Source organism: Microcaecilia unicolor, chromosome 4, assembly GCF_901765095.1.
Source record: "Microcaecilia unicolor chromosome 4, aMicUni1.1, whole genome shotgun sequence".
Lineage (NCBI taxonomy): Eukaryota > Metazoa > Chordata > Amphibia > Gymnophiona > Siphonopidae > Microcaecilia > Microcaecilia unicolor.
In genome coordinates this window covers 214,026,824-214,041,811 of record NC_044034.1, presented here as the reverse complement: position 1 = coordinate 214,041,811, position 14,988 = coordinate 214,026,824, and the positions used below count along the sequence as shown (strand labels likewise).

Sequence of the window (14,988 nt, the reverse complement as noted above, 5' to 3'; positions counted from 1 at the left end):
TAATCAGTGCCAATTAGTGTTCATTAAGTGCTGTTATCACCGCTCATTAGCTTGTTAAGGGGGGGGGGGGGGTCACTTACTAAGCAGCAGTAAGCCCAACATGGGCTTGCCACTTCCTAAAACAGAAGCACTCCTGAGCTACCACAGCAGCCCTGCGTTAGTTCCCACCCCCAAGGCAGGTTAGCATGGGAGCCCTTATTGCCGTCTCAATGGATGGCAGTGAGTGCCCCCCCCCCCCCCCCGAAATGGCCATGCGGCAAGTGCTTTTCTTTTAAAAAAAAAAACCTGCCTTTTACCCACTGTAGTAAAAGGGGGCCTCAGCATGCGTCAAAATCCTTTTCTCACAGCTTAATAAAAGGACCCCTAAGCTTGTTAACATGTGTGTTGTTATAGAATCCATGCCAATTTCAGTGTGGACCTGTAGGCACTCTGTATAGAATCCGAGGTAATTCTTATGTGCTCTTGACTTTGGGACATTCTGGGAAAATGAGGTGTTATTATGTACAACAATATCTAGTGATGTTATGCTGCGTAAAAACAGAATAATTGAACAAGGCTGTAAGTCCATCTCATGGTTCTGGTGACTCATTGATTGGTTGTGTGGTTTGCAATGTCACCAAAACTCTTGGTGAAATTACTGTCTGGAAAAGCAATGTCCTCTATCATTTATTCTACATAGCATATCATTTACCAATTATTCTAAAATTCTATCTTTCATCATTTATTTTCAGGCTGGCCAACATTTGAAAGTTATTAAGAAGGACATTACTGAAAAGAAAACAAAGGCATGTCTAAACTTGAAATTATATTGGAGTAGATCCACATTCTGGAAAAACAAAATGTGAGAATGATTTTTTTTTGTCATAAAAGAGAGATTATTCTTCGTGTGTCACAGAGTGCTTGTAACTTTAGCAACTGCACTTACCAAAAAGGAAAAACAGAAAATATTTTAATATTTAAGGGAAGGTAGCCACAAATATAGAAAAATTGTCATCCGTTTCCCTGATGCAATTATGCCATATTTACTTTATAAACAAGTGACCTAGTCTTTCCTTCCCACAGAAATAATGGTTTTTGCTTGTTTATTGGTTTCTGTCTCTATGGTAAAGCGTCTCACACTTTCCCAGTTAAAGCTACTTTACACAACCTAGAAAGAACTCAAGCTAAACTGAATGCAGATGAAAAAGATGTAGATATCTAAGAACTCCAAAAGAGCTTGAAACACAAGCTAGAAAAGTAATAGCACCACACCACATATGACAAAAAACAAAAACCCAAATTACATCTGAATTCATACAAGTGTTTAGAAATAGAGTGAATGGTTGGAATGGTCTTTTCTTGGAAAAAGGCGATATAATATGGAGAGGGATAATAAATGTAAGGGCCCTGGATGGTGCAGAGATGCCAAGTCTCACTCATTAGGAGTGTGTTTACGCTCATTTGAAAGCTTTCTCACTCTCACATTCCTTGAACCCTATTTCTCACTCATCAGTGTTTCAGTACCACTGCACTAATCTTGATCACTGCTTTCATTTTACTAAAGCTTTGCTTGAGTTATCTGCATCAGGGCCCATAGGAATAAAATGGGCTCTGCTGCAGATAATCCGAGCTAAGCTTTAGTAAAAGACCCCCTTAGAGAAGTAAACCAAGTGGTTCAACCAGGAGGAAGAAATCTGAGCACACCTTCCTGCCTACTGTTTCCCTTTTCCCTTTACTGCTCTGAAACTGATGTACATACTAACTACTGGATGGAAAACCATTTTCAGCTGAAAATATTTACCCAAATTGCTCCTCACTTTGTCGTTATTCTTTCAGAGGCTCCAAAGAAAAGGCAATATCATTTGCAAGGCAATACTACACTTAAATCATTCTAGATTTATACTTTGGATGTACCATCTGAAAAATTTCACACTTTCTTTATGTTTATGTTTATTTAAGCTTGATGAATCACCTTTTTTAGCAAATCAAAGTGATTTACAAAAATTAAAAACATATAGAAAATAGAAAAGAACATCAATAAATATATAGAAAAGAAAACAATCAACCCAAAAGAACTAAAAATATAGCTGCATAACTGCTACTTCTCCTTCAGGTATCCTCCGTCAACAAAAGCAGACACACACTAAAAAGTTGGAAAAAAATAGTTTTCAAAGCTACTTTGAAGTTTTTTAACGAAGGCTTTACTCTTATGTACAAGGGAAGACTATTTCACAAAGATGGAGCCAAAAAATAAAATGCACTTTTTCTTGTTATTTTATAATATGCTTGTCTGGGATTAGGCACGACAGGTCTGTGATCGAGCGAGCACAGACAACTCACCAGCGTATAGGGGATAGTGAATAGTGCCAAATAATCAGGCAGACCCTTATGAATCGCTTTATGTGCCAATGTAAGAATCTGAAACTGTATCCTGAAATATACAGGTAGCCAGTGCAATTGTAGCAACAAAGGAGTAATATGATCACAACATCTGGCATGACATAGCAAGCAAGCTGCCGTATTTTGGAGAGTTTGTAAATGTTTATTGCAGAGTTTGGAATACCAGCATAAACCACATTACAATAGTCTAACTGTGAACATACAAAAGCATGAAATAATGTATGTAATCCTGAAAAATTCAGAATACCTCATACAGATCTTATCCTCCAAACAGCAAAATAACCCTGCACAGATGAAATTTGACTGGTATTTAAAACAGTCAACAGGAGTTATAAGTTCGCCAAATAATACAGGTATCAGAGTAGGGACTGAATATTAGCCAGTAAGCCAACACGCAGTTTGGTCTTTAATCTCACGCCTTGATGTGGTAAATTTCACTCTTTGGGATGGTTCACCCTTGGCATCTTTTAGGGAGTGAGTGGTACAAAGCCAGGTTTCCTTAGGAACATTCCCTCACTGAGGTGAAGCCACCTTAAGAATAGGTGTAGTAGCCTGCCTGGCCAGGAGGGTGGGACTCAAGGGGAGAGCAGGGAGTCAAAAACCCTCTGAAAGAATAGGTAGGGTTACTATATTTGCCCTGACAAAAAAGAGGACACCAATAGCCACACCCCCTCCCCTCCCTGCCAATGCCCTTTCCCACCCCCATACCCTCTGTCACGCCCCCTCCCCACCCCTATGCCATACAGTCACCTTGACTTGACCCCACCAAAGAAAGCAATTCCCTTCTATATATTTCCCTCTCCCCAAATCTTTTTCCAGCCACCCTCTACCCACCTTTATTTATAGCTTTCTCACCCCCCTATCCTCTACCCACATTTCACATCACCTCCCCTCCCTTACCTTATTATTCCCTGGTGGTCTAGTTGCCTCTTCGGGGCAGGAAAGGACCTCACTGTTTCCTGCCCAGCGATGCCCCTGCCCACTCGCTGCTGGTGCTGCTTCAAAATGGCTGCCGACACATCAAGCGGTGACCTCACAAGACTTCTGGAAGTCTCGCAAGGCCACTGCTTGAAGTCTCGGCAGCCATTTTGAAGCAGCACTGATAGCAAGTGGGAAACATACTTGTCTTCTTCTTGAGGACACTGTGGGACGTTTTGGCGGGATATTTCAGCCTGCTCATTTCTCCCACATTAATACAAACAAACAAGCTAGTTTAGTTCAGATCAGTCCTACACAAACACTTGATGCTAGCAGAATACTACTACTACTACTTATCATTTCTATAGCGCTACCAGATGCATGCAGTGCTGTTACCTGGCTTTTTTCCACAGTCTTGCTCCCTCCCTCCTGTACACCTCGCCAGGCCTGTGCTAATAAACTATCTTGGGGGATGCTTTCTGCAGCACCGTGGGTGATTCCTATGCCAGTGTCAGATTTTTACATCAGAGGAGGCGGGCCTAGCACAGGAAGCAGTAGTGGCACTGCAAAGAGCCGGGTCCCACGTTTCTCCCATGGTAGTTTATTAGCATGATACCGGTAGAGGTGTGAGACTGTGCTGAGGGCCATGGTGGATGGGAGGGTAGAAGGAGTGGGTCTGGCAGACAATGAAGGTACAGTTCAAGCTGCGGAGTCAGCTTAGCCTGACAACAGCATAGTAACACCCAATCAACTGCTGTTCTGGGCAGATGTAGAGGACGGAGACTAGGGTTTCCAGGTAATGTCAGATGCTGGCTCGCATCTGATTCGGCCCAAACTTCCAGTCCCAGCTCAGCTGTTTTTGGGACTGGAAGTTCGGGCCTAATCAGCTGCAAGCTGTGTCTGACATCGCTTGGAAAGCCTGTAGATGGGGAGAAGCAGAGGGATGGAAAATACTTTTTTTTTTAAATACTCTCCAAATTTGTACTTCATTACTAAGTACAAAAGTACAGCTTACTTGTAATTCGTTACAAGTAAAAAGTATAGCAAAAAGATGTAACTTGTTAAAAGTAAAAGTACTGCCAATGGTACTTAAGTACTGTAACAAAGTACAAGTACTTGATTACTACCCATTTCTGGAGGTAGGCCAAGTTTTTCTTGGAACCTGGTTAACATTGTGACTTTGGAAAGCAGGGCCAAGCTGGGCCCAATTGTGCTATTGAAAGACAGGGCTTGAATGTTGGGAACTTCAGGGCAGGCACAAGGTGGTTGGGTTGTCTTTTCGAGGGGCAGATGAGTACATACCATGGGCCTACAGGACCAGTCCATGGGAAAGCATTTATTTATAGCAGTATTTATATCCCACATTTTCCAAACATGTTTGGTTCGATGTGGCTTACAATTTCGTTAGAGGTGGGGAATTACATAATAAGAGGGTGGATGGGGGAGGAGAGGAATAAGAGAATTAAATTTTGGATAAGTTTTTAGTGAGTTGCATTTTAAGAGGCTTGATGGGTGTGAAGAGGATTGAAAGGGAGGTCTTAGTTTGGGAGAGAGAGGTTGACTTCGAGAGAGATTGAGGAGGGTCAATTAGTGTGCTCATTCTTGTTGTCTGTGGGTAGGAACGTTTTGAAAAGGTAGGTCTTGAGGTGTTTCTGAAAGTTGGTGTGAGGTGTTAAGGACCTTAGTGACTTGGGAAGGGCATTCCATAGCTTGGAACTTTGGTAGAGGAAGTTCGCTGAGTGAACAGACTTGTAGATTAGCTTATGACATAAGAGATAGTGAAGGGTCAGGTAATTCCTCTGCATGAACATCAATGTGAGTGACTTTATATAGCTATTTTCTCCTGAGTTGTGAAGGGAACAGGTCAGCTATTCTTCTGCATGAACATCGATGTTTTTCTTTCCCACTTAACCCTATGTAGTATTTCTTTTTAATGTAAACCGTTCTGTTTTCCAATAGCAATAAGAAACAGTATATAAAATGAATAAATGATGATGATAAATGATGATGTGTGGTTGTATTTATTAAGGGCTCAGGCCTGACCCCCAGTCATGCTGCCACAGGCCCTTTTACTAAGCTGCAGCAAAAAGTGGTCTTATCATGCCCTTGCATGGGTTTTTCCAAAGCGCTAAGACCATTTTTGACACAGCCTTAAAATGTCCAGTTTTCCATTTTTTTTGTATTAATGGCCATGCACTAATGCTGCCATTAGTGCACAGTCATTAAAATAATTATCGTGTTAGCACTTACTGCCACCCATTTTGTAGGTGGTAAGGTCTCACACAGTAATCCTGTGCTAACCAGTTTGTGCACAGTAATGTAGCTGCACTAACTATTTAGTGCAGGAACACTCCCCTGACATGGCCCCTCTCAAAAAATAGAAACATTTTTTAGTGCCTGGATTAGTGCATGCTGAATGGGCACTTACTGCAAGAGGCATGAGCGCGTCCCACACTATGCCATTTTAAGCTGCATTAGGCACTTGTTAGCAGCTTTGTAAAAGGGCCTATAACCAGAAAAATAAATATAGTTTAATCATTGCACCTGTAGAAGAGATGCTTGCTTATGTAGTCTCTTGGAGTGGAGGAGTAGCCTGCTGCTCCTCCATCTTCCTTTGCTCTTCTATGCTGCGGGCACCGGGTTTTCAAAATGGCTGCCGAAACTTCAGCGGCAGTCTTGCGAGACTGCCACCGGAAGCCTCGGCACCCATTTTTTAAGTATGGCGGTGCTACCTGAGGTACAAAAGAGCAAAGGGAGATGGGGGAGGCTGCAGAGGGCAGGAAAAAGTGGGATTCTTTCCTACCCCCTCAGCTACAGAGGATCAAGGTAGGTCTTCTTGGGAGGGCTGTAGTGTAGTGCAGGGTAAGCATGGCAGTTTCTGGTGCTCCTCAAATGTTGGTGCCCCCCTGCCATGCATACCCTGCTTACCATGTTCTGCCGACCCTAAAAGAATATAAAGCAGGCTTGTCCAAGTGCAGTCCTTGAGGGCTGCCAACAGGCCAGGTTTTCAGGTTATCCCTAATGAATATGCCTGAGAAAGATTTGCATTCCCACTACCTCCATTGTATGCAAATCTCTCATGTATATTCATTGAGGATAGCCTGAAAACCTGGCTTGTTTGTGGCCCTCACACACTGAGCTTGAACAAGCCTGACATAGAATAGATGCTAAGTTACCCAGTTCCAGGCTGGAGATTTTAGGACAGTCCTGGATTTCTGCCAACCCCATCTTGGTGTATTATGGAACTTGCAGCACTGATTTAAATGAGCAGGATCAGGCACTACAAATCGCACACTGCTTTGGGATCTAAGTTCAAAGCCAGCACTGGCAAAAAGTCTCCAACCTGGAACCGGGTAACTTGGCAACTCTGATATAGAGGATCATGGATGTTATTAGATAACAAACTGTATAGATCTGTTCCTCTAAACTAGAGATTTGAGGATCAGTGGTGTTCCTAGGGGGGCGGACACCCGGGGCGGTGCCCCGCCCCCCGGGTGCAGCACCTCCCCGATGCAGCGCGGACCCTCCCCGGGTGCACGCCGCTGGGGGGGTGCAGCAGTGCGCACCTGCTCAGAGTTCCCTGACTTCGTGCGTTCGCTGCAGCTCCCTCTGACCCGGAACAGGTTCCTGTTCCAGGGCAGAGGGAGCTGCAGCGAACACGCGAAGTCAGCGAACTCAGAGCAGGCACGCACCACGGCACCCCCCAGCGGCGTGCACCCAGGGCGGACCGCCCCCACCGCCCCCCCCCCCTTGGTACGCCACTGTTGAGGATGATTTTACATGCCACAATGTACGAGTAATATCAGAGATGGTACTTTAAGGAAAAAGGAGCATAAGGAATGTAATAATTTTGTGGTGTCAGTAGATGGCAGCACTACAAGTATATAGAAGATAAATATTGCAGCTGAATTAAGGGTGTATTTTCTTCCTTCTCACTTAACACTAGAGTCTAGACCTACCAATAATTTTCCATATCTAGAATGACCAATGGGATAATTTTAACCCTAATTTAAAATTGCTTCTATGTAAAAGTAGGAGATACAACTTACAGCTACTGACAGAAGCACAAGCAAATTTGTTGTTTTCTGTAATACAAAAATCACTGATAGAGACAACCAAAATTTGGTTTCAGGATCAGGTTTGGCACTGAAAGTGGCCCAGTTTGGGGGTGGTTTTGGTTTAGCATATTTTTAAAGTGTTGGCTGGTTTTTGGTTTTGCATAAAAATTACCATGTGTTTTCAGTTCCTACCTCCCCACCCCCCCTCCCCGCCAACAAGAATACCCTTCCTTCCTTCCCCTTCAAACAGGAATAGCCTTTTAATCTTAGGCTCCCCTGGGTCTACCTTACAATCTCTGGTAGTCTAGGGGTGTAGATGGGGCAGGAGCAATCCCTAATCGCTCTTGCCCATGTCAGCTTCACTCTCAAAACCTGTAGCTGCAATTTTGTGAAACTTTCACAGGAGGTCGTGGCAGCCATTTGTGATTGTAAGCTAAAGGTTGCAGAAGCCATATTGAGAGCAGAGCCAGGCTTAACTTACAATCGCAAAATGACTGCTGCAACCTCTAGCGGCAGCCTCGTGAGAGGTCATGGCAACCATTTTGAAAGTAGAGCCAGCATGAACAGCAGCATCTTGGAATTTCTCCTGCCCTGACTACACCCCTAGACCACCGTGGATTGTAAGGCAGGCCTGGGGTGAGGGAAGGGGGCTTCAGGCAGCTAGGTGGTAAGAGGCAAGTTGAAGGAAGGTCTGGGGGTAAGAAAAGGGGGCAGAGGCCAGATAAGGCTTCATTTATTTTTTGTTTTGGCTTCAACCAAAACAAAGCAGTAAGTTTCTGCTACAGATCTGGTTTCATCAAAGTGATCAAATGTTTTTGGCTGCAGATTCTGTTTTGGCTGAAACTCAAAAAAGCAGTTTTGGTTGCCCTTTTCACATTCATAATTCATTTTTCAAACAATTATAGAAAGTCAAGTGGGAAAAATAAAATATGAACAATTGAACAAACTGAAGTAAAAATCAAAGGTGTTTCTAAAATGAGAGTCATTCTATAAATATCAGTTATTCTGGAATGTATGCCACACAGACACTTCTCAACTTTTCTGGAACACTTTCCACACATGAGCTTCTTGCAGGCTCCACAAAGCTCCAGGATTTTGTTTACATTGTACATTGCAATCTAGCATTTCCATCATTTATAGCTTTTCTCAGGCTTTTCTTGGACGACAGGTACTTCTGGCCTATGCTTTCTCAAGGAGATGTGATTCTGTCAGAACTACAAAGATAACTGAAGGATAAACTTGCTGGTTCAAGTCCTGATTTTTGTCATTTTTGTTTCTTTTCTTTTTTAAAAAAATTCTGAACCCTCCAGGGACAGGAAAATATATACTGTGACTTCCCTCACTCCAGTTAATGGAGAAATGCTCAATTGGAGCACCTTTCTGTAACCTGGACATGCCAAATACCAGCTCTAAATATGTACGTCAATCTTTTTGAACATGGACGTCACTTCTCCTTCTACAATAGGAGCTACACATCTATCTTTTGGCCCCTCCCAAGTCTATCTGGCTACTAAACTTAGCCGGTTAGTCGATGAATATTGATGCTAACCGACTATGTCGTATGACCGGGCTAGCTGCTAAGTGCTAATATCAAGCTGAAATAGCTGGCAATCTTATGCTGAATATTAGCGCTTAACTGACTTAAGGCTATTTAACTGACCACAAGCCGTTCTTGTCCAGTTAAATAGCGCTGAATATTGGGCAGCATGTGACCTATCCTGTCTGCCTATCAACACCAGCTCCTCAGCTTTACAGTCTTTTCCTCTCCCTCAGAGATCGTCTGTGCTTGTCTCAAGTTTTCTTGCTTTCAAATAAAGTCTTTGACAGCACCACTTCCACTGGGAGGCTGTTCCACACATCTACAACCATTTCTGTACAGAAATATTTCCTTAGATTACTCCTGAGTCTGTCCCCTTTCACGTTCATGTTATCACTCCTCATTCCAGAGTTTTGAAAGAGGCCTGAATCCTGTACATGTATACTTTGGAGGTATTAAATGTCTCTATGATACCTCCTCTGTTCTTTCCTTCTCCAGACACATATCTGTTTAGAATTTTAAGTCAGTCCTCATCTGCTTGGACTTAGAGATGGCAACTGTAGTGATCAACTGCTACTGTAGATGTCCATTTATCCATAAAATATCAAATGACAAATTGACCTAATTTCCTCCATATCCTGTGACAAAAACTGATATTTTCAGTAAGTATCCGCAATGTGGATTGATGATTTCAAGGATACTGGAAGTAAGGGGAGGGGGGAGGGAAGAGAAGGAGAAAAGTTATGCATATGATACCTTCTCTTCCTTCTGGCATCCTGTTGTAAAACAAAAAAACATGACCGGTCATGTTTTTTTCTGCTCGTTTTCATTTGCCAATGACTGGAAATGACAGAGGAAATGTTGACTGCCCATCCCTAGTAGTTTCTACATAGTGCAAGCTGTTTTTTTGGCAAATCTAGATTAACATGCCTAGATTTATATAAATTGTTTAAAAAATACATAAGAGAAGATGCTCTGGAGCATATCTCCAGAGGTCGCATAAGCTGAGATATCTGTGCAAACAGGCCTGATTTTAATAAATAATGGCCTCCAAACTCAACTAAAGCTGTGATTAATACTGCTGACAACTACAGAAAAATGTCAACCATAATGGATGCAAAATTGGATACCCAATATTCTGTCCACCCTGGATTAAAACGCCACAAAACTGATCCTCCATCACCGAGAAGATGGAGGCATCAAAGCACAAGGCCATGGTGGCAGTGATGGTCCCACTGATGGTATTGCTACTTGCCCTTTGGAACATGATGTAGGCACATCTGGAAGCCATGAAACAAGTCCAGAGCATTTTGAAAAACTTAACTAGACTGCTTAAAAAATCATTAGAAAAGCTTACCACACTCGAGGAGCAAATGGAAAAGTTTGAGCAAACTGCTCCTGAAATCACAGCAAATATGATCAGTATTCAGCGGTTACAGGCAGACTTTGAGGATATGGCCAGCTGGAACAGGGAAAGCAATATTTGAATTCTTGGGCTGCCTGAGAAGTCAGTAGATGTGGGCATGATAGTACCGCGAGACTGCCACTATAGATTTTGGCAGCCATTTGGAACAGGCAGCCACACGAAGCAGGAGTAAGTGGGTATCATTCCTGCCTGTATGCCCTGCGAGACCATCAGAAACTGGGGGGTCTACAGGGGTAGGGGGGTTCGGGCATGCCTTGAATTTTCTTTGGAGAGAGGGTAGGACAGGAGATTGGGATAGGGGAGGGTTCTGCAGTTAAAAATGCTTTTGTGTGTCCTGGCCGATATTTAGCTGGGACCTGAATAAGTATCTTATGTATGTCCCTGCTGAATATCATAAGTACATAAGTATTGCCATACTGGGAAAGACCAAAGGTCCATCAAGCCCAGCATCCTGTTTCCAACAATGGCCAATCCAGGTCATAAATACCTGGCAAGATCCCAAAAAAGTACAAAACATTTTGTACTGCTTATCCCAGAAATAGTGGATTTTCCCAGTCCATTTAATAATGGTCCATGGACTTTTCCATTAGGAAGCCGTCCAAACCTTTTTTAAACTCTGCTAAGCTAACCGCCTTTACCACATTCTCTGGCAATGAATTCCGGAGTTTAATTACACATTGAGTGGAGAAAACATTTATCTCATTCATTTTAAATTTACTACATTGTAGCTTCATCGCATGCCCCCTAGTCCTAGTATTTTTGGAAAGCGTAAACAGACACTTCACATCTACCCGTTCAACTCCACTCATTATTTTATAGACCTCTATCATATCTCCCCTCAACCACCTTTTCTCCAAGCTGAAGAGCCCTAGCCACTTTAGCCTTTCCTCATAGGGAAGTCGTCCCATCCCCTTTATCATTTTCGTCACCCTTCTCTGCACCTTTTCTAATTCCACTATATCTTTTTTGAGATGCAGTGACCAGAATTGAACATAATATTCGAGGTGCGGTCGCACCACGGAGCGATACAAAGGCATTATAACATCCTCATTTTTGTTTTCCATTCCTTTCCTAATAATACCTAACATTCTATTTGCTTTCTTAGCCGCAGCAGCACACTGAGCAGAAGGTTTCAATGTATCATCAACGACAACACCTAGATCCCTTTCTTGGTCCATGACTCCTAACGTGGAACCTTGCATGACGTAGCTGTAATTCAGGTTCCTCTTTCCCACATGCATCACTTTGCACTTGCTCACATTAAACGTCATCTGCCATTTAGATGCTCAGTCTCCCAGTCTCATAAGGTCCTCTTGTAATTTTTCACAATCCTCCCACGATTTAATGACTTTGAATAACTTTGTGTCATCAGCAAATTTAATTACCTCACTAGTTACTCCCATCTCTAGGTCATTTATAAATATGTTAAAAAGCAGCGGTACGAGGACAGACCCCTGGGGAACCCATTAACTACCCTTCTCCATTGAGAATACTGATCAGTTTTCTATCTTTTAACCAGTTTTTAATCCACAATAGAACACTACCTCCTATATGCTGATGTTACTGACATTGTAGCATTACAACCTAGCGATTTCTGCATGTTAAAATTGTTCAAACTAAAACATAGCAAAAATAACATCATTCATATGATACAATTAACAATGTGTCGGAATTTTGCAGTCAAGCCAACTTCATAGTGCTAAGCTTCCAGTTCTTGAGATGATAGGCAGCCATTATCGCCTTTGCTTCAAAAACGTGTTCATGCAGTGTCTCATTTTGTCCACTACCAGCACCTTGCCCATGATTGTGGTTCCGAACCAAAATGCTTTTAAAGAAATGATCTGTAAATGATCATATTATCAAATACAAATTATTCAAATTATTGTTTACGAAAGTAAGCTGGTACCCTGTTGTTTCTTTTTTTTTTGGGGGGGGGGGGTCAGATAATGGTAGTTTTACAGTGCAGGCAAACACAACAAAGGTGACAAAAAGAATGATGTGGAAAAAACATCCAACGGACTGGAGTTCACAGCAGGAGTTTTATTCAGAAATATGTAATGGATTCGACACAAATCGTGTTTTGGCCATGAGGGCCTGCCTCAGGAGTACCTGTATAGTGTACAAGTCAAACTTCTCTGCATTCTATACTGTCTAAAAAAATGACCTAATATCTGTTGTAGCGAACACTGAAGTGCACACTACTGAATGAGTTTAAAATGTAACAAACACAGGAGCACACTTCTTAACTGAAGTTTTACAGTGCAACATTTTTGAACGCATGAAAATTTCTGGGTGGTCACTCTAAAAAATCTTTAACTTCACCATATCTCTCTATATAAAACGCACCTCCAACATTCTAATGAAGCCTCAAGTTACCCAACATTCTAAATGTGTCATGGTGTAGATCGCTTTTTCTCCATGAGTGTCTGCCACGCCCTCGCGTCAAAACGTGACCCCTTGGGATCTCCTGCTTCTTTTCCAAAACACCTTGACGGAGGGGGGGCCCCTGCCGCACACTCTCATTCTTTCTCACACACACACACTCTCACAAAGACAGCCTCAAACTATGTCACACACACCCACACTTGTACATTCACTCCGTCTCTCTCTCTTACACAGTCACTCTCACACACACACTCTCAAGCATACACACTCCGCTGAAAACCTTGCTAGTGCCCGTTTCATTGGTCTCAGAAACGGGCCTTTTTTACTAGTTTAAAGATAATCTCATTCCACTTGGCACATAAATGTAGATGTTAACAACAAATAAAAATGTAAAACTGTAAAATTTTGCTATGAAATTCCAAGCAGTTGCTGAGAAAACAGCAAAAAACTCCAGGAGATTTTTTTTTTTTTTTTTTTTGCCTCACCCTGTACATACCAGGTGCTGCTGGCTATCCAGACCATTTTTGGACTAGTGACTGGCTACTTTGCCGTAGTTGCTCCCTGGTGTACTTTTGTTTTCTCCTGCTGTGTCTTACATTCCTGTTTCATTCCTCTTTTCCTTCCTTGTTCAGTGTTCCTGTTCTTGATTATACCTGTATTCTCTGATTCTCTATATCTGACTGTCCTAAACTATTGACCCTGAATTTTCTAACCATTAACCAATCCGTCAACTGCTGCTCTTGTGTTAGATGCTTTTGTCAAGGCCTTAACATAATTCTTAAAGCATGGAGGATTTGGAAGATGTGAAAGACAAGTACAAAATGTTAGGTCTTTAATCCCCTTAATCTAATGGAATAGATAAATTTTAGTCTTGCTTTTGCAGCTCTAGATGTACAAAGTACCATATACTCAAATATAAACTGAGAATTTTTTGCCCAAGAAAAGGTTCCTGCAGCTCCCTGTGACCCTGGGCAAGTCACTTAGCCCTCCATTGCCCCAGGTACAAAAAGCACCTTAGATTGTCAGCCCTCTAAGGACACAGAAAGTACCTGCATCATTGTACCTGTGTACAGTGCTGCTTATATCTACTAGTGCTATAGAAATGGCTTATATTCGAGTCCCCATGATGTATAACATTTCGGCCTTCACCTTCCTCCCATGGCTGATGCTGTGGAAAGAAGGAACAGAGTTCCTCACCCAGTGGCATCCATGGATCACCAGTCCAGAGTGGGGAACTCTCCCAGCTCACGCTGACAGCATCATGGTCAGCTGTAGCAGAGGTTTGAGCATCTATGCATGCCAAAAAGTAGGAGATTCCTTAACAAAAACATTACTGGTGACATTAGGACTGTGAAATAGAACTTAATGAGATGGTTAGAAATGATGCCAGGGCGGGGGCCAACATGCATAACAGGAGAAAAATCAGTGCCCAACACCTCAGAGTGTTCAGAGCACAAGAAGAGGCGTCTATTCTCGAGGCTCTTGCTTTATATCTTCGTTTGGTGATGTGATCATGAAGTAAATTGTGATGTCATTAATTTGCCATTTCCCGATGTTTGTGCTACAATAGTCCCATATCTGTGACTAAATATGACTGCTAAGTGCTACCCATTATTTGAGAGGAACAACTAAACAGATTGATACTAATGGTGAAGCTAATCTCCTATAGGTAGTTTACCTTAAGTTACTGTGTTTCCCTCCCTGTCAGCTCTGTTAATCTCTTGCAGGAATGGTTACTGCTGTACTCAGTTAATAATGGACTCAAAAGAGCAACTGCTAGCAGAGAGAGAGAGTGTGTTACCTAATTTTCCCTGTGTTACATTCATTATTCTGGTAACTTTGCTCAGTGCTCAGTACTATTTGCATCAATGATGGGCAGCGTTGTTCAAAGTACTAGGTCAAAGAACTTAAGTAAAAGTAAAAATAAATGTATATTTTAATACTTAGGTAAAAGTAGGAAGTAAAAGGTAAACTGTTTACTTCCAACTTTTACTTAAGTATTAAAAACGCAAATACAAAGAATGCTACTATTGTTAATGTTTTTATCCCAACACCTTTATTGCTCTACAATTCAAAGCAGTTTACTTTTAGAAAAACTAAGGGCCTCTTTTACTAAACTTCGTTAGCGATTCCTAGCGTGGCAAATGAGAGGAGGCCCATAGGAATGAAATGAGCTTCCTCTCATTTGCCACGAGGGAATCGCTAGTGCAGTTTAGTAAAAGAAGCCCTAAGTTTTTAAAAATTGCTGTCACTCCTGCGAATGTATTTGTGAGTCATTATTAAAC

At 42.1% G+C, this 14,988-nt stretch overlaps 1 long non-coding RNA gene across 1 annotated transcript in view; it reads right to left on the bottom strand.

Annotated features, from left to right (window-relative positions):
• LOC115468010 overlaps positions 1-13,361 on the bottom strand; it is a 178,276-nt gene extending 164,915 nt beyond the window's left edge. The window contains exon 1 of the long non-coding RNA XR_003941801.1: positions 13,200-13,361. This is a non-coding gene — a long non-coding RNA (uncharacterized LOC115468010). The remainder of the gene's footprint in view (positions 1-13,199) is intronic.
• Between the last annotated feature and the right edge of the window lie 1,627 nt (positions 13,362-14,988).